Below are 19,054 nucleotides of genomic sequence, written 5' to 3'. Positions count from 1 at the left end.
AGACTCAACAAACAACGGCTAACAAAACTGTTAATGGATTGTGGCGGCAAAAAGCTCCAAAGCAACGTCTTGGATTACCATCGTAAACTATAACTCTAAGATTAACGTAAATGGATATAGTTGCAGTTCAAATAGAAAATATTGTGATAATATACTTTGTATAGACAGCAGAAATGTTACACGTAAATAGCACATTATGATAAAAGTAATTATATAAACATACATCTTATTGTAATTGACGATTTTACAGACAAATCTTGAATTCTTTTTGGAAGGTTAAAATTAAAAACAAAATTTATCTTTGATTATACATACGAGTATAAATTGCAAAAATATTTCGAAAAAATTTCAGTACTTGAGAAAATGTAGAAAAAATATTAAAATTAATTCAATGTTTTCCAGTCTTATAAAAAATTATATGCTGTATAAAATAGATTTTTTTATTACGCGCTGTCTTTCATCGATATCGCGCGATTCGCTTGCTTTCTAATATTCATAAATCTGAATTCAATCGGGTTTCCGAAACGACCTAATCGCGTTCAATCAGTTAGAAAGTGCCGCAAGACGAGGGGAAGAGCGACCAGTGAATCTGATTACTCAATCAGCGGATCACAGCGGTCGGGTCTAACCGAGGTGAACCGTCGACGGAGTTAGACGGAGGATAGTCAGAGAAGAGATGGCGAGATTGAAGGAATAGAAAAGGAAAATCGATGAGATAAAGACGAACGGAAGAGATGAGGAACCAGGCAAGGAATGAGGGGACGAGAATGTGGATGAAGAAACGATCGGGCGAGAGACGACAAACGCGGAAATCGTTCGTGTCGAGACGTTCTATCGCAATTCGCGTAAATGCGACTCCATCTCGAGACCCGGAACTAGAGATCTTTGTCGCGGAAGCCGATCGTCAAACCAGAGATCCGTGAGATTTAACCGACGATGAGAAGCGCCAGGTGCTTGTTTGTTCTCGCAAACACCGGCTCACTCTTTTTCGCGCCTCTCTTTCGACTTTCTCTCCGTTAGTTCGTCGTTGGCTATTTTTTTTTTTCTTATTTTTTTGCAACGTTTGCAACCGCAACGGCATCTCTGCGAATTTTGCGAATAGGAAGAACGACGGTAGTGGCGCGAGAGAATTCCATGAAAATGTCCACATCGCGGTATCGTTTAAACTCTTGCGATTATTATTTTGTCGTCTTTACCCGTTTGTGGACACCGTGGGGCGACGCTCTATCACTTTGCCGCGACGTAATTACGACGTAAATGTTCGGGGCAGCACGCATGTGCGGCGCTAAAAGCATGGACAAAGAGGAGTTCGTTAAACGAAACCGCATGTGGGATGAATTTACATTGCAAAGTCTTCGTTATGTCGATCTAGGTGAACGTGGGATCGCTCGCAAATGCACATTTACCATTGCTTTGTGCTACCTTAAGAGTATAAGAGCCGCAATCAGCCGCGAAAAATCATTTACGCGCATAAACGAAATTCTAATTAAGAGAAGAAGTGCTTACGAAGAATCGAATGTCATCGAACTTTTATGATCGAGCAAGAAACGATTTCGTCTTCGCGCGATTGAATATTCACCACTGTCTAGCTTTGCTGAAATTCACTCATCTCTCCAAATGAATCTCTTAACGATCGTTTTAATGTTCTGGCGAAATTTAAAATAAAATCGCTACTTCTCTCTAGTGTTTTACCAGTCTGAAGATTTACCAATAATTTGCCATGTTTACTGCGCATTTGTTATTCGCAGGAGCGGTCTAGAGCACGATTGGGAATGAGTACTCCGCTTAATCCACGGAAGACTGCTTATTTATTCACGGCTTAAGAAGCGCTTCTTATCACCCTCAAAGGATTCACGAATACTCAGCTTTTCTGCAATTTCGCCGCTCGTCAGCGCGCTCGACGAGCGTTTCACATTATTAAGTGATATATATCGGCAGGTTAAAGAGAGCGTTTTCATGCAGCCTGCTTTTCCGCTGCGCGGCAATCTCGCTTTCGCGGGGGCGCAATCAACTTTCCGTAGCGTTGTATATTTTGAACTGTTTAATCCCCCTCCCGCCCCGTGATAATGAACCGTAATAATATTCTCCGGCACTCAGGCGTAACTTTACCGCCGTTCGACGGTGGGATTGGGGGTGCAATAAATGCAATCGAACATTCGTGCATAACTGTCCACGCGGAGCTTTCGGCGCGATTAATCAACCCACCCTCTACATCCGGCGACTGGGAATGCTACGAAAACAAGGATACGAGGCCCCGCTCGAGGAGGTACTCGTACCCTTGTGTCGAGATCATTTCAAACAGTAGCATCGCTATAACTTCTCGTCCTTTCCTATCGACCCCGTTTTAGCAAATTGTTATGACAGAAAGCAACACCCGAGTTTCTGAGTGCGTACCGTTCTCTCGTTTATACATCTCCTCCTTTTGTCTTCGTTTGCCGCTTGGAATTTTCCCGCAGAAGGCGTCACGCAATTTCGATTTTTTTTTTAATTGGGTCAAAAAACTGAGCGTTCTCGTCGAGACGATCTCGTAATCAGATAAATCACGAAGAAGCGGTTCAAAGATTCTAAGGGATGTTTTAGGGAACTCGGTCACGACTTTCTTACGACTCGCCGAAACTGCGTTTACCCGAATGTGTTTCAAAGTCATGCGATAAAGTGGCGATAAACCGGAAGTATCTCAACTTTATATTTTATAGCGCCAAAAGCGCGACTCGTTCTTTCTCAAATTCAACCATCTGCCTTGCATCACAAAATCATTTGCATACGCGTGTGACGCGTTTTCGCATTCCAAAGGCGATAGAGCCAATAAAACCGGATGTTAGGTTTATGCCAGGCATTACCATAGGCAAAATTGTCCGCGGAAGGCGCTATTTGAGAATAATTTTCTCGAACGGCCTGGCCGGTCGTGCAAGGCGATTTCCACGAGCCTCCAGCAAGATCGTAGCGACCCTCTATATTTTAACGCGCGCGAGTGCACGCGATAGAAATTAAAAGTTACTGTCAGAGCCGGAACATGCTGGCGCGCGCGGTTTGCGCACGGCGGCGTGAGAATACATTCCGTCACGTTGCCGCGATTACCGTAATCGCGATTATTGTCGTGGCTGAGATTCAAATGCGCCGTCATCGCATTTTCCCTTCGGCGATACAATGGGGAAGTTCGGCGCGCGCGGGCAGAAGTTTTCCTCCTCGTCGGCGCGCTTAGAGCGCGGTGAGAAACGGAATAACGGAGGAAAGATGAAAAAGTTGATAAGGGCGTTGAGAAAACAGTGGCGCACTTTCGAGGGAATATCGCCCGCTGATGTTATCGCGATGACGGCCCGGGACGAAAGTGTGGACGGTAATTACGGGCGCTTGGCCCGTCGCTGTAAGAATGGCACATCGTCGGTATACGGGTTATAGCGTAACGATATATCAAACCTGTGATGGACGACGGGTATCGTTCGAGTGAATAGTAGCATCAGATTACACTGGCAATGTGATTACAACCGTGGTAATTACATAGTGTTTGCTATTAATTGCATATTGCTGTTGCTACCAATTATATACTTTAACTGCGCTCAGAACGCAGTAATTAGCAAATACATAGTTCCGCTGCGTATGCAGTCTACAGATCGACGTTGTTTGTCTCAGTAAGACGTTGGATAGCGGAACGACGTTTTTAAGATTAGAAGAACGGGGGGAGGGGGATTGGAACAGAGAGAAGTTACAATAGAATACAATCTCGTTAATCAGATGTCTGCAGTTTTATTTTCGCGACTAATCTACCACGCGATAATTTCTCCTTTCTATCTTTTTTCTCGAAGTCCCGGGAAGATTAAAAGAGGATACACTTTATCATTAATCAAAAGTTTTGATAGGTACGCGTATAAACGTCGTAAATTCCGCATAGAGTTTATCAGTGACAAAATTCAGCGTTGACTGTTAATCATTCACCTTTACGTATCATCTATCACTATAATTGTAAGGATCCGTGCTTCCTATCAGCGTAAATATCGTACAGCTGTACAACGAGGAAAACGCGCCTCTTTTCTCTAGAATGATTTCCACTCTCGCAATCTCGACCGGCAAGGGTGGAGGGTAACGCCAATGGCGGCGATGGCGGCGGCGGCGGCGGCGGCGGCGGTGGCGGTGGCGGGCGTCGGTCGTCGAGCCTCCATAATTCATTCGGCAGACAACCAGAAATCCTGGAAACATACATTTATGCGGCGAGTCGTCCCAGAGGAGCAGGCAGAGACCGCGTGGAGGGGTGACAGGGCAGCCCGGGTTGCGGCGTAGGTTGTAGATACAAGTGCGCGAGGGGGGGGGGGAACGCAGTAGTAGCACGGTAGGACAGGCGGTACAGTGGTGGAGATGCCGCCAAGGGGGGGATGAGGGACGAGACGAGGGGGGGCGAGAGAAAGCCCCGAAATCAGGATGACAACCGTAGAGTTGGCGCCGTGATGCACGACGCGCAGATACGCGCTATCATACCAATAACCGTTCAAATAATAGTCCGCGAGCTGGTTGCGGCCAACGCGTCGCCTCCGCCGATACACAACCGTACGCCATGCTCGACTCGGAACCGCAACGACACGGGTTCCCCCGAGTCGATATCGGCCGACGGAGGGGCTGGGTCGAAGCGAATTTCGGCCGTGATTTCGGGCTCGAAATTGCCGGGACAAGAGAGAAAGAGAGAGGGACACACAGAGAGAGAGAGAGAGAGAGAGAGAGAGAGAGAGAGAGAGAGGTAGAGTAACGCGCATTCGAAACTGGCATTTCAACTTGGCAACTGCGTTTCGATTCGTCCGCGGATAACGTAGCGGTATCACCGCGGTGCGATCTCGACGTCGTCTTGGATACCGGAGACGACAACGGCATCGTCGTAGCTGCCGCTTTAACGACCGCGTCTGTACGTTTATGTTCTCCACGCCGCGCCGGGGCACCGATACCGGAGGTGGCACTAATGCCTGCTTTGTAGCCGCAAGTGCATGTGCGTGGATTATAAGATTGGGCAAATGTCGGAGATACGTGGCTATGTGTTAGAATTTAAAATTAACTTTCGTTTCGATCATCGCGACGCACGACAGTTTCGGTACGCGTTGCAAGAACTCGCAGTTAAACAAAATGTCTGCTTTATTGTACCAATTAAAAGGCCAATACGGAGCTGAGGATAAATTTTAGGCAGAAGAAAATTCACAAGGCAAGAAACCCTCTTAACGATCGAAAAAATAATTCTTATACTAATAGTGATGTTTATAAAAACTGATGCACGCGAGTACGATTGTCGCGGAGTCTCCAATGAATTCGCGCGCGTTATATCGCACAAAGACATGAAATCTCTAGATTCAGCGCTCCTCTTGCACGGAATCGGATGAATCGAGTATACGAGAATTCCTACTTCTGGGCCTATAGAGATGTACCCCTTTTGTCGCACTCTAGTGAATAGAATACCGCGTGTATATCGTACGCTTGCCTCAGAGACGAGCGGCGTTTCAGATAGATCACGGTTGAAATTCCAACCGAAATCAGAGTTGAAATTACACGACGCCAAGCTGAAGCAAATTCTAAATCAGATTACTTGTTCAAATCTGCTCTGTTGCATTTTAATCTTCATTTTAAGTGATTTTCTTGCGAAAGAAGAACATTCATTGACAAATTGAATATACAATAAGATTAACTTAGAAAGGAATAAAGCTCTGGATTTACCTTTTTATTTTCGATAGTTTGCAAAGCAGTGCAGAGGACACGTAAGCTCATGTAATTTCTCGTTGCAAAACTAATGTAATGCAAATGGCAAGCCGAGACGTCTACGATTACGATTTGCGAATCTGATGAATGATTGCTCTGGTTACTCTTCACTACGCTACGTGCGCAGATAGAGCTCAATAAACAGCGTGACAGACAGAGAGAGAGAGAGAGAGAGAGAGAGAGAGAGAGAGAGAGAGAGAGAGCAGCATATATCTTTTACACGGTGGTCACATAAAGAGGATGAGTGTCGTGCAGGATAGACTATAGTTAGTACAAGAAGCTGCCGCGCAGTAGGGTAAAGTAGGGCTTTGACACGCACTTAATCACGCCGCGGTTTCTCTATCTTTGGTCCTTCTCGGTCTTATTCTCTATCTTTCCTCTCTTTCCTCTCTTTAGAAAGAGAGAGAGAGAGAGAGAAAGAGAGAGAGAGAGAGAGACTGAGCAAAGCCGCAAGAACAATCTCTTATTTGCATCTATTCTCTTTTCCCTTGTGTCTCATCCTCGTCTTTCGTCACCTTTTTCTCGCGCATTTGGAAAATGCTTCATTTAGCAACGTGACGAAATGTTTTTCACGATTAAAACACGCTTGTACGGTTTGCAATACGATCAGTCCTTTGTACTTATGTTTTCGCGGTCATAAGTCGAATGACTGACGGCGTTAATTCGGTTTTGTAAATTTTGTTGCTCGAGATGATGAATTCGTTTATAGTAATAGCGCAACTGGAGAATCCCCGTTTAAATTGTCGTTCAAGTAAATAAATTACAATGCCGTTCACGCGCGCGCGCGTCTTTCCGTCGACACGATTAATTGATCGGCGAGGAAACGACGTACTTGACGTACACGCGAAGAAATACATCCATTTGACGCGCCGCAATCCATTCGTTACGGCGACGTCGCGTAAGCGCCCTTAATACATTACACCCGCTCTGATCGTAATGCGGAAGGAACGCATCGTAAGCAGGACGATAAAGCGCCAAAGCAAACTCTGTCGCCGCGCTGGTACAAGCGGCACCGTCGATTCTCGCCTTTCAACCAACATCCCTCGTACGCGGAGAATCAACAGCCTCTCGCGTCAGACCCCAATTTCCGCAGCAATAATACCGGCTTAAACAAAGCCCTGTGCGTGCACCGTGGCACGGCTGCAGGGGACGTGCACTCCAGAAACATTTCCCTCTCGGCAGCCGGCTACATACGCAGCGCGTGTACAAACAGCCAGTTCGATGCAACGTAGGACTTCGGTCCGCCTCGGTGCGTGGCCTGCCTCCTCCTGGCGCTAGCTCCCGGACTCCCGTGGAGTTGGAAACCGAATTTAGCTGACTGGGCTTCCAATTCTACCCTTACGAAAAGGTGTCACCCTTAGATCTATAATCCGCGTGCGAAATTACACTGTTACGCGGGGGAACAACATTTTCGCCTCGTTTCCATTTCCCTCGCGTCTCGCGCGGAGATTCGCGTTAATTAAGATTAAGATCTGGGTTGAAATTGCCACATCGCGATGCAGATTCGATTTAGGATGCAAAAGCGACATTCGGCTATTTCGTATTTCGCACACAGGAATAAGCCTGCGCGTAAGTAGATTCTTTTATATTTTATCGATCTCTTTTTTTTTTTAAGTCTGTAAGTATGAATACTCTTTACGAGAAATTGCATGGAAATGGAAGACGATTTATTTCATAGAACGGACGAATATGAGACGCGAAAGAGCGAAGTTGTACACCACTATGACTTTAATAAGCGTGGCACTCTCTCTGCAACTTTCTCAGCAAAGGTGTCTGAAATCTGGCCATACCTCCAATTACTGTCTTCGGTAGCGTATAATTGGTAATTACTAGCACTAACTTCTTGTAGGGCGGATAGTTCGCACTGCGTGTTGGTCAAAGTCTCTTAACGGACGATTAACCTGTAACCAGGTACCTATCGAGACTCTCGAACTTTGTGGAACAGTGCTCCGCCGCGCGCTTCGAACACCTGAATATGCTCTCAGATGTATTATAAAGTGTATCAGGCGATGCACGTGGTGCACGCGAGTCGATGTTTCAATGTGCAGCGCTGGGGGTAACGCGTCGTTGTTGCTTACAGAGATTATTAGAGGTACTAAAATCTATTCGAGGCGCGCGCTATATTATCCTCCGGGTTCGCGTATGCGTTGCGACCCGTTTCAACGGATGATTAATTTGCGCTATGCGGTCGAATCGATATTCTTCCAACATTTGCCGATACACACGATACATCATAATCGTAAACAACTGAGTGCATTGATTACTTAACATCGCAGCATTATGCCAATAATATGATTGCTTTATTCAATTAGCTGAATGCTTCACCGGGCAAATTATCATAATCACGTATTTTGCAATTTCTTGCTTGTCATGCCGCGGAAGCACTCCAATTAACAATGCAGAGTCGATGAATTACAGCGAAGCTGTCGAATGTTTTCAAAAGGTATAATCGTGATTGAAAATTAATGGTAATATATTTACTAGAATTGCCCCGGCAGGGCTCCTGTAAAAACAGGAGGCGAATGCATTAATCCAGATTTTAATTTGCAATTACTCTTCTTTGATCATTTCTGCCTTGTTATTCAGGCCGGGGAGAGAAATAGCACACGGCATTTGTCCGCGATTAAAAGCAAACTTCTGCACGGGAGTCTACCCTTGCGTCGATTTGACAACACCCTCGTGTCCTCGCCATCGGCCTTTGTTTGCCACGCGACAATGCGCGGAACTGGGCCGAATTCAATCGATCGTAAATCCTCTATATTTGTGAATTAAACGATTTTACTCGGTCGCGCAAAGACAGACGGCATCTCGCGTAATAAGCCACGTCTCTCTTTCTCTCTCTCTCTCTCTCTCTCTCGTTGTGGACGCTTTGTTATCGGTATTCCGACCTCTCCGCTGTTCTTCACTCGCATGCCCTAGCGTTACTTTCTCTACACTCTCCTTCTCTTCGTTCTCTTCTTTTTCCCGCGAGCTCTTCTTTACGCGTCCTTTTTTTTATTGATTATTCACACAAATCCAGCGGCCTCGCACTTTTCACGATGCCGTAATTACCGACGTAGTAAGTGGATTCAAAGCTGGTTATTGTCTTGCAAAGTACTTAACGTACTTCGCTCGGTTTCACCAATCATTTGCGAGAGCGGTAAGTGCCTCTGACAAAGGATACCGCGTGACAGAGATTCAATAGAGTGGCCACTTATACGAGACTTAACAAGTGACTTATTAATTATTTGATACAGATCATTGAAAGTTTTTGAAAAATAATATGGCTGTATGAAATTGTGTACGGAAAACAATCGATTTTTTACTCGAAACATGAATCACAAAGAAATTATAAACAATTTATGAAATTAAATGTGATCGAGAAAAAATATATTTCGATATAATTGCAATGTTTCGTTTTTCTCATAGTTACTTTTATATATATATTATATATATTGCTCCTGCTAAAATTCCGACATAATTTTTCAGCATCTTTATTCGAAACGTACGTAATTCTGCGCCTACTTTGAGATTGCCTCGTCACGAAAAGCAAATGGGAAGTAGTGCGTAAACGACGCATCGGAATGTCTCTCGAGAGCTATAAACTCATAGACGTGATGACGTGTCGGGACAGAGCGTTCTGCATCTTCTTGCACGAGTGCAAAACTATTGAGAGGGTGGAGGAGAGAGAGAGGGGGGGGGGGCAGACGCAACTCGGCGCTCTTTGAGAGACCGCCGCATCAACCTGCAGCCGAGTAAGGTGCAGTTACCAACATGCAAGCCTATCTGCATCGCGATCTCTCGAAAAGAGAGGTAAATAGAGCTAAGACGCTCCGGCAAAGATTTTCACGTCGTCGTCCTCCCTCTCGCGCCGCGGGATCCGTGCCATGCTGTAAACCCGATTTCCCTAATCCTTCGGTAGGCGGATAGTATACCTACCTATCTGTCGTCGCTCGAAGCGGCTTATTTTGCAATGAAAACCGGGTGTACGCTTCTACCCCGACCCCGGGCTTCATCCGGAATGGAAGAAGTTTATAAAGCGCTATCGCTGCTGGCTGTGCTTGTGCTGTCGCAAGCTACCCGCCGTTGCCCCGTGTTGTCGCAGTCGCTTCATTCTTGGCGGTTGATACACAGGCGGCGTTAACGTGGCCGCGATATTGCGTCCGGGACACGATGCTCTCGCGTTATCGATCGTCGAGATTTCATTAGATCGCCATCGTTTCCCCGTTCCGCGGCAAGTCAGGTGAGTAAAGGTTTGACGAAATCGATGCGTGGATCGATGACGCTCGGCTACAAGGAAGTAATTGCCACTTGCGTTCGCACGCTCTGAAAGAAATTAATTGAAATTGTTACAAATCACGCATTTCGGACGGGATTTCGACATCGTTGTCATTAATCAAACAAATCTCGCGCAATTGCGAACGCGAGGCGAATAAATCATTGGCCATTTTCCGTCCGCGCGTTGAAATCAGCGCTCCATACTTGCCGGAATGTCGGGCCGACAACTTTTTTTTCCCCCCCACGCTTCGCGTGCCGGTAAATCACCGATTCGATACAGCCGATATAGTGGCGCATAATACCGTCCCACCTGATTTCCGCCAACGCGCCCCGTATAATCCGGTGAATAATGAAAACATTATCATGGCCAGCGAAGTGCGGCACTCACCCGTGTCGAAGCACCAGGTAGCGGCACGACACTTTTTCGAGAGTTAGGACGGTCGCGGGGGAAGGCGGAGGAGGGCGGGAGGAGGGCGGAACAGGCAGATACATTGTCGCGTCGGGTAATGAAAAATTGCTGCAGATTTCCCGGTGGGGAAAACTGCTGGTGCGCCATTGCCGCCGCCAGCACGTAGCTGCGGGCGTCCGCAGCTACGTGTTACCATCCCGTAGGAGACCCTTGCGTGTATATCGGACCAAAAAAAAAAAAAAAAATAAAATAAAATAAAAAAGTGAAAATGTGAACGCAAAGAACGGAGGAGGAGGAGGAGGTGGAGGTAAAAATGGGATGAGAGGGCGAACAAATAGCGCTGGGGATAAATCAGCGGGCCCTCTGTCGCGTCCGTTTAAAACTCGACGATCGAGTCCACCACAGCGCTGCACGGACGATCGCACGAATGCACGCGCGCGTATGTCCATCCGAAGCGAACGGCCTATTTTGACGGTGATTTATGCCCATACTGCGCTGGAAAAGTCGCCGACGATCGTTTTCGCCCCTCGCGAGATTGTCGACCGAAATTTCGTCGGCGCGTATAAACGTATACGTACGCGCGCGCGCACGCGGATTCCTCTTCTCCCTTCTACCCTCGAGAGGCGACAGATTTTTGGGATTACAACGGGTCTCGATCGTCCGCGGCGCAGGTTGTTAATTGCGCGGCTCTCTGTTTCGTCGTTGAAACAATTAAATTTTGCGCGCGAGCACGCGATCGGGCAAATTGCGCGCGGAGACGAAAAAAATGTTTCATGCGCCGTGCGGGACATAATATAATTCGTTATTCGAATTTTGGTGATTCGTCATCCAAACCCCCCGTCTCGCTATCGAATTAATTGACGTATCTGAAATCAACCCCGCTACATAATGACGAAAATTGTCAAAATTCAAACCTATTTGTCGGCCTCCGCAGACTCTGCCGATTGTTTTTCATCAAAATAATTATTAATTTATTTAATTAACGTTACAATTATTATTCTAATTATAAATCTTTGTTTTATCCCAAGTCTACTTTGGAACGTAATAACTCCAATAATGTTAACCTTTTTTTTTAGTTTTAGTATTAAATTCTATTTTTGTTACCACTCCACGTTTGTTGCTACGAAGAAAATGGATTTATTTCTTACTATTTGTATTTCATTTATTAGCCCAATCAGCATGATACGACTTTATTTGATTTGGAAACGTGAGTTGGCTATCGCTGAACGACGGATACAGTGATTGGCAGAACGTGCCCGGCACTTATCTCGACAGATTTTCCTTGAGCGACCAGCACGCTCACGAATTTGATATCTCGATTACACAATACGTATCAACAGTTCCCGTTGCTCGGGTTTAATTTAATGGTTAGTTTACTTAATGAATTCCTAAAATAATCGTGTGAAGCAATAAAATTGTGAAGCATTTTTCTTAATCCACCTATTGCAAATCGCTTTTAAGCCCTTAAAAAACGTACGCGAAAAGACCAACAGTCCAGTTTACGTTAATCTTCAGATATAACGCAGAACGCAGTTTATTCTCTATCGCAGGTGGTTAAGAGATTTCAAAGAGGGGGGAAAAAATGCAAGAAGGAAGCGTCGCGCTTTAATTAAGCAAATTGAAATAAAGGAGTCGGTCGCAACGGGTAAACGAGAATTCACATGGACGAGCCATGTTCGCCGATGAAATAACCGCAAGGGGCCTTAGGATTTAACCTCCGTAAACGATTTTAGAATCCGCCGGTAATTGTTGTTTTATGAAGGCAATTCAACCGCGGCCGCTCGATCGCTCCGATAATTCCGATCTGGCTTGAGGGAAAACTACTACACTTGGTGGAATCTCCATATGCGCTGCCTGCCGCTGCCGAATGCACGCCGAGGGGTGTACGTTGTTGCATATTGTGATCGGCGTGTATTGTACATGTATGGTCCATGTATACGTGCACGCCTACGCATGTCAAAGGGTCATATCGGCTAATTGAACTGTCTCTAATATCGGCTTATATATACCTACGGCATTTACCGTGCGCCTGCTTAAGATACCTAATTTCAACTCTCGCGACGTTACCGTTAGGAATCGTAAGGAATTCTATAACCAAACAATAATTGTGCCTGGGTGTCATCTTGCGGTCGTGTAAAGAGAAAGAGAATATCTGTAATGAATGAAAATCGTGGCATATTGTGTTAAGTGCGGAATTTATCGGGAAAATTAATAGTATTGTAATAAACATTATTACAAAAAGGATGATCATTTAGTGAAATAATTTTAAACAAAAATTTGAGTATAATTTTAAAATATTGTTTATAATAATTGTAATATAAATTTTTAATCTTGTCAACAAAAAGATAGGATCAAAATCACATAGAAAATAACATTTTTATTTCTGATTTTTTACTGCATTTTCAAACTTAGCTTAGTATGTAATAATAATATTAGTTTGACAATAGAAATACATAATATCGAAAGGTCTATAGATATATATTATGTTTTTTAATGAAAACATTATTTTCTTGAGTACAAAAATTTAGCAATAAAATATTCAATGTATTTACATTGTAAATGTTCAATACTTCGAAAATCTGCTTAATTATAAATATCCAGCATGCCGATGCAAAATTATGGCACGTGTCGTATCGGATGCCGTTCACATGCAATGCGGCTATTGTTAATAAAGCTTGTGATGTTCTTGCAAGCTTCGGAAGCTTTAATCTCCAACCAACTAAAACTATGTACCAACTTGTGAGCGACGCGACGATGTTAATATATATTCACAAGGTAATATTGTAGTAACTAATTCACATTGTTAATGCCACTTTTGATAAATGATGCAATTACATATATATTGCCTCTATTTATACACTACTGTATTATAATTATAAAGCTATTTTGAATTATTTCGAGAAGCCTATTGGATTTTCACAATTTGACTCCATCCTACTGCAGCTTGAATAAAATATGCTTATACAACAGACATTTCTCTGAACAATAATTCAAAAATAATTGAATTATAAAAAACATGTGTTTAATAAAATATGTAATTTAATGGAGTATACTTTGTGTTCCATGAAATTTAATTCTGATGAAAATCCAGAGAGAAAGAGAGAAAGAGAGAGGTATTAGAAGAAAATAAAATTTATTTAATTAAATATAATATATTTAATGAGATTTAATTTTGCTGAAAGTTTAGATTATATTTTAATTGTAATTGGAGAGGATCACAATTGGATATAAGAATGTTGATTTTTAAAATTGAAAATTAAAATTTAAAAACTCATAATAGTCTACGATATACGTTTTCGCAGGATTTGTATGCGCTCAACGCGGGAGCGTGTTGCGATGGTAGAGAAATTCGTCGATCTCTCAAAGGGCATTTAATTTGGCAGGTTTCGAAGTGAAGTACCACGCGCGCCAACAAATCGTTTCGGGCGGACGCTTTTAAATTAATGCGACGCTCGGCGGATTAATTCCCTCTTAAATTAATACCATTATGTACGCGTGCGATTTTCAATGAAATTACGCTTTAACGCGATATATCCCGCGTATCGCTGACGCCCAGTCTGAACGGTCTAATGGCCATTTTATATTGATTGCGGAGGCCTTAATTATTCTATCACGGAAACGCTGTTTACGATAAAAGCACTTGGCGTCCGCTCCGCTCGCATAATTTATCCTACGTTTCTGTATCAAAATGTGCATTGTATAATACGTACGTATCAGACTTTAATGCTCAGAAGCATAAAAATACATTTGTGTAACGTATTCATCCATAAATATATGTCAGCTCGTTAAGGGTTTAATTATGGCGTTATCTCTATTGAAATGCGTACATTATACATAACGAAAGCTGAAAGAACAATAATTGCAAAATGATACTTTTACAGAAGACATTTACATCTCGGAAAATACGTGCATGCGTTGCAATTAATTTTATCCATTCTTACGGGAGATTATCGGCCGCAGGAGCGGGAGAATATCTATAACGGGAATAATATTTTTCCTGTGACATAAGCTACGAGATAGCTTCGCGTTTAGACGCGTGATTTTACCGAGGGACATGATCAATCTAACGCGACGAGCTTTCACAATATACTCCACACGTTATGATGCGATAGAATGCGTACATCCAAGGCTGCCTATGCAAGTGACACCTGTTTCGCATGATCGCGATACAATCATCTCGTGCGTCGCGCTTCGCGCGATAAAGGCCGGCTCGGATGAGAGAAACACGCATTTTCGGGAACACTCTGGGAAGGGCGAGCCTTCGGAAAATATGAGCACGTTCACGGTGAGTCGGTTAATTTTTAACGCGGAGCTACCGTCCGTTGACGTATTCCGTCCGGTTCAACGATTGCGGTCTATAGGATTGTACGCCGGGAATTTGTGGAAAGCGACGTGGGGAGTCGTAAAGAGGAAGAGAGACAGAGGGAGAGAGAGAGAGAGAGAGAGAGAGAGAGAGAGAGAGAGAGAGAGAGAAAGAGCACGCGGGACTAACGGGATTCGTGAGGGAGTATGGGACGGGTGGTGGATGTCGAGGAAGAGGAGGAGAACGTTTGTTGGCGAATGTCGTTCGCTATTGAGGCCGCCGGGTACCAGGGGTCATGAATGCTTGTCAACGGTGAGATATGATGCGCGGATTACCCCCAAACTCCGACATCGGGAGAGATCTCCCCTTTTCAACCCTTCCCGGTTTCCCAGTCTCTTTGCATCGAGCTAACGCCGGAGGCAGTCGTTCGTACCTCGATTAACACGATGTGAAAATTGGTAGAAGGCGGAAGAAACTTGGCAATATCATTCACCAACTTCTATATAGACTGCTTCGCGATACTTTGTGACTATTAATGCCACTTTTGTTTAAACTTCGTTGTAGTTACAATTTTTGCGTCAATTTTTCCCTTTTAAAACCGTTTTTTTTTTCTTTTTTTAATTTATTATGTTTAAGAGAAGAGCGCAGGAGATTCTATTAGAAGCTGTTAAATTGAATCAATCGATAAATAGATATAAGGTGAGAATTTCACGTGGCTTACGATGTTATTGCTCCAAACCCTTCAATTCATTCAGTACACTTCGCCCGTGCATTCCTCTCTCTCTCTCTCTCTCTCTCCTCGATTCTATTTCGCGTCTTTCTACCTATTCATCCCAAAGTGCTAGTCACCACCCATCGCGCACGTGTTCACGAGAACGTCGATAGACTGGCGGAAAGGGTTTTCTCCTGTAAGACGAGTGGCAAAGGTCTTTCTTTCAGTTTCTTTTCGAACCTAGCTCGAACTCGTGGAAATCTCTCTATCGTTGCACTCTACGTGTGTATTCGTTCTCTACTGCCCTTCGATACCGCACGCTTTAAGATCGTCTAGAAGGCAACGTGCCACCATTCGAGTGGCCATTAGAAACGTGAGAGATAGACGGTGTGACTCGATGAAAAGCAAATACGCGAGAGTGCGTCGAGAGGACGTGGGCCCGTATGGGAGGATTGCGCCGACGGAAAAATATCGTGGAAATTCGACGGTTTAAATGGAGAAATAAACGAAGGTTTCGCTTGATAAATAAAAATAGCTACGTGTTATATACAAAATTAAGTTAACTGCTACGAAAAGAAATTCTCCATTCGACGTAAAGCTAAAATTTGCCTACTTGTCGACACAACGAAAAAGAAAAAAAAAAGGATAAGATTGTTACTGAGAACGTGAACTTATCAAAGCGTCCTGCTACGCGCTGCTCGTGATCGTCTTACTAGCGAAGAGCCATTTTCCCGAGAGCGCATTAGGTGGAATTCAGATGAAAGCAAACACGCGGAAACGTATTACGCGCGAGAAAAAGTGAAAGATACGTCGAGAGACGGCGAGCCAAAGGGCGAAGGAAAAGCCGCGGCGTCGAGAGACCCCATGAAAGGGGTAGCGCGGAGTTCCGGGAGAGAGAGGGAGGAAAAGGAGCAGCGTGGAGGAACTTAGTAGTCAAGGAATGTCGACGCGGAACGAAACGCGCACGAGGTCGAGGAAGGAAGGAAAGCTTTCCATCAGGCAAATTGAATAGCATTTGCAGGCTGTTTCGCCGGTAAACAGGCGGATGATAGATGATACCTCGGGTCCCCGTCGTCTCTTCTTCTTCCGCTAGTAACTCTCGGTACACCTTTGCTCTCGCGATTTCTCGCATCCTGCTCGAAAACGACGATCGTTTTCTCCTACCACTTTATCCTTTCGCGCGCGCGCGCGCGCGAGGCTGAAGAAAATGCTTTCGTTCCGCCGCTCTCGAGATAACTCTGTGGCCGATCCGACAACCTATCTGGAGGTGTCATCCGGAAGAAACCATTCATCAAGCGACCGCAAAAGAACTTAACGACGAAGGGTGAAAATCGATCGCGACCCGCGATGCCGCACGCTACCATTGCCAGTACTACTTTTTTTTATTAAAGCGATCAGACTTATTGAAATTCTTAAATTTAGTTTAGCTTTTAAATTTTTTATAACGAATATCATTTTGTTTGGGAAAATTGATATAGATAAATAATTTTTTTTTATTACACGTATCATGAAATACATCTACATATATTTTAAAAGTAGCTAAACATATAACGAAAATTAATACAAAAGATTTGTTTTAGAACAATAATTTTATCGAATTACGAACATGACGTAAGCAAAAACTTTGCATTTTATCACAGAAATAGAGTTATTTTAACATTATCATTTTTTAATTCTATTTGCTCAAAAATTTGTTTTATGCGCACGTCTATTATAATAATTTTTAAAAGCTGGAAGCTTCTCTCTCTCTCTCTCTCTCTCTCTCTCTCTCTCTTTCTCTCTCTCTCTCTCTCTGAAAGAGTCATGATTCAGCATTCGCGTTTCATTTACGTTCTTTTTAACTACAATATTTAACGCTGAAACAGTTTAGATGAGTTTGTGAATATTTCGCGGATAAAAATGAATGCATTGAAAACTTTAGTCTTTGTATCATAGACCTTTTGTCATAATTCGTGTAAAATTTAATTACAAATCAGGCATTTCGTATAAAAATTTTTCTGTGGATAACTTTTAATTTTAATCATAATTTTTATTTTGTTTTTTTATTATACATGTTTATAATGTATAATACACTGAAATCTGAAAATAAGATATTTTATTTCTTGCGAAATTTAAATTCACATTACTTTTCTTCCGTTATTAGATTATGGAAATAACAAATATTTGCAAAAAGCAAGAAATTTTAAATACTTAAAACCTCAACTTAATATAATTGTATGTTACAATATTGTTATTTTAGCAATTTCTTGCTAAAAATTAATATTATTAGCTACTTAGAGATGGGATTTAATTATCTGATAAAGTTATCATAACATGTCAAACATCGTGACACAAAATAAATCGTAAATTAAACAAATTAATCAATGAAATCAACGAAATATTATTTCGATGGAAGAAAATGCAACATTATACCATGAAACAGTGTAAAGAAAACGAATAAAAATAGAATCATTACAAGAGGCAGTCGATGTTCCACTTTTGAATCGCGATAGTGCAGAGAATCGAACGTATAAATACTGCATCAGCTCGGCGAACAGATTAAGACGTTGCATGTTCTTGAGATGTAGCAAGGCTTCAGGAAAGTTGTTCTCGTTTAATTAACTGTCACGAACAGCTGCAGTTCAATCTTCAATTTATGAATGTCGACCGCGCGGGGAGGCCGTAAAAATATAAGCCAGTTCCGCGCGACGAGAGTCCGCGGAAAGACCGACCAGAAACGGTGTCACGTATTAATAATAAAACGAAGACTTCGGTACGCGAGTCTCAGTAATAAGGTTTCTAGGAGAGTACACGGTATCACGGTGTCACCGCTTTTATACAATGCACACGCTGTAAATTCATGGGCAGTTTATATTTCCGATCGTAAAGGGTTATACGCCGTTAGCAGCACGTCGTAGTTTATCTCTTGATAAATCTCTAAAGTGCGCGAACTCAATAATTTCCACTTGAAAATGAAGTGCAAACCTGCACCGCGCCCATGTATCCCGAGTGTGACCAGTAAGCAGATAGCATAATATATTCTTCATACGGGATGCGACATGGGCATACCGCGAAATGGTGTTTACGCGGCCGGATGTCGGCGTTGCAGGCGCATAAACATAAGGTATGCATGAACATGCTGAGTTATACCATAGTCGGTTATGAAATAACCATGGGACGAAACTTGATAACACACTTTCTATCCGGTACGGAGCTGCAACGCGACGAGTTCCTTTCCATTTACGAGAAACTTTTAAAATGCGTCAAATTTTTTTTCCATTTTCCGCCTGGCGGGGGTGACTGACGCGGCGATACGGTTCACGAGTCGTCGGGGTCCTCGTCGTTTCCCAGTGCATACATTCCTAGTGCATAAGTAAAATAGCTTTTCAATATACAAGCGAATTACGAAAAGCGTTTGCCGCGCGGTACCTCTGACATTTTTTGCAGCACACTTCACTACCGTAATTCGCGTCGCACGTTTCCATAATCTTTCGTTACGCTCTGATAATCTTCGAGATGGGAACATGTTCTACGAACGAGAAACGGCGTTACTTAATAAAAAGGTATCTACGAAATGACGCAAGGAAACAAGGTTGCGCTAAGTAATGATGCTACGAATTTTCTGACGAAGTTTTCTTCATTGCCTAATTATAAAAGTTGTTCATAA

The 19,054-nt window shown here is 43.4% G+C and overlaps 2 long non-coding RNA genes across 6 annotated transcripts in view; one reads left to right on the top strand and one right to left on the bottom strand.

Annotated features, from left to right (window-relative positions):
* Nucleotides 1-19,054, top strand: part of LOC118647587 — a 440,336-nt gene that overhangs the window by 222,130 nt on the left and 199,152 nt on the right. The window lies entirely within an intron of this gene.
* The window catches only part of LOC114255369, a 76,303-nt gene continuing 58,306 nt past the window's right edge, over nt 1,058-19,054 (bottom strand). Inside the window, exon 3 of the long non-coding RNA XR_004964789.1 lies at nt 1,058-10,032. This is a non-coding gene — a long non-coding RNA (uncharacterized LOC114255369). The remainder of the gene's footprint in view (nt 10,033-19,054) is intronic.

The sequence above is a fragment of the Monomorium pharaonis genome, chromosome 10 (assembly GCF_013373865.1).
Source record: "Monomorium pharaonis isolate MP-MQ-018 chromosome 10, ASM1337386v2, whole genome shotgun sequence".
Taxonomy (NCBI): domain Eukaryota; kingdom Metazoa; phylum Arthropoda; class Insecta; order Hymenoptera; family Formicidae; genus Monomorium; species Monomorium pharaonis.
This window is presented reverse-complemented; position numbering and strand designations above follow the sequence as displayed.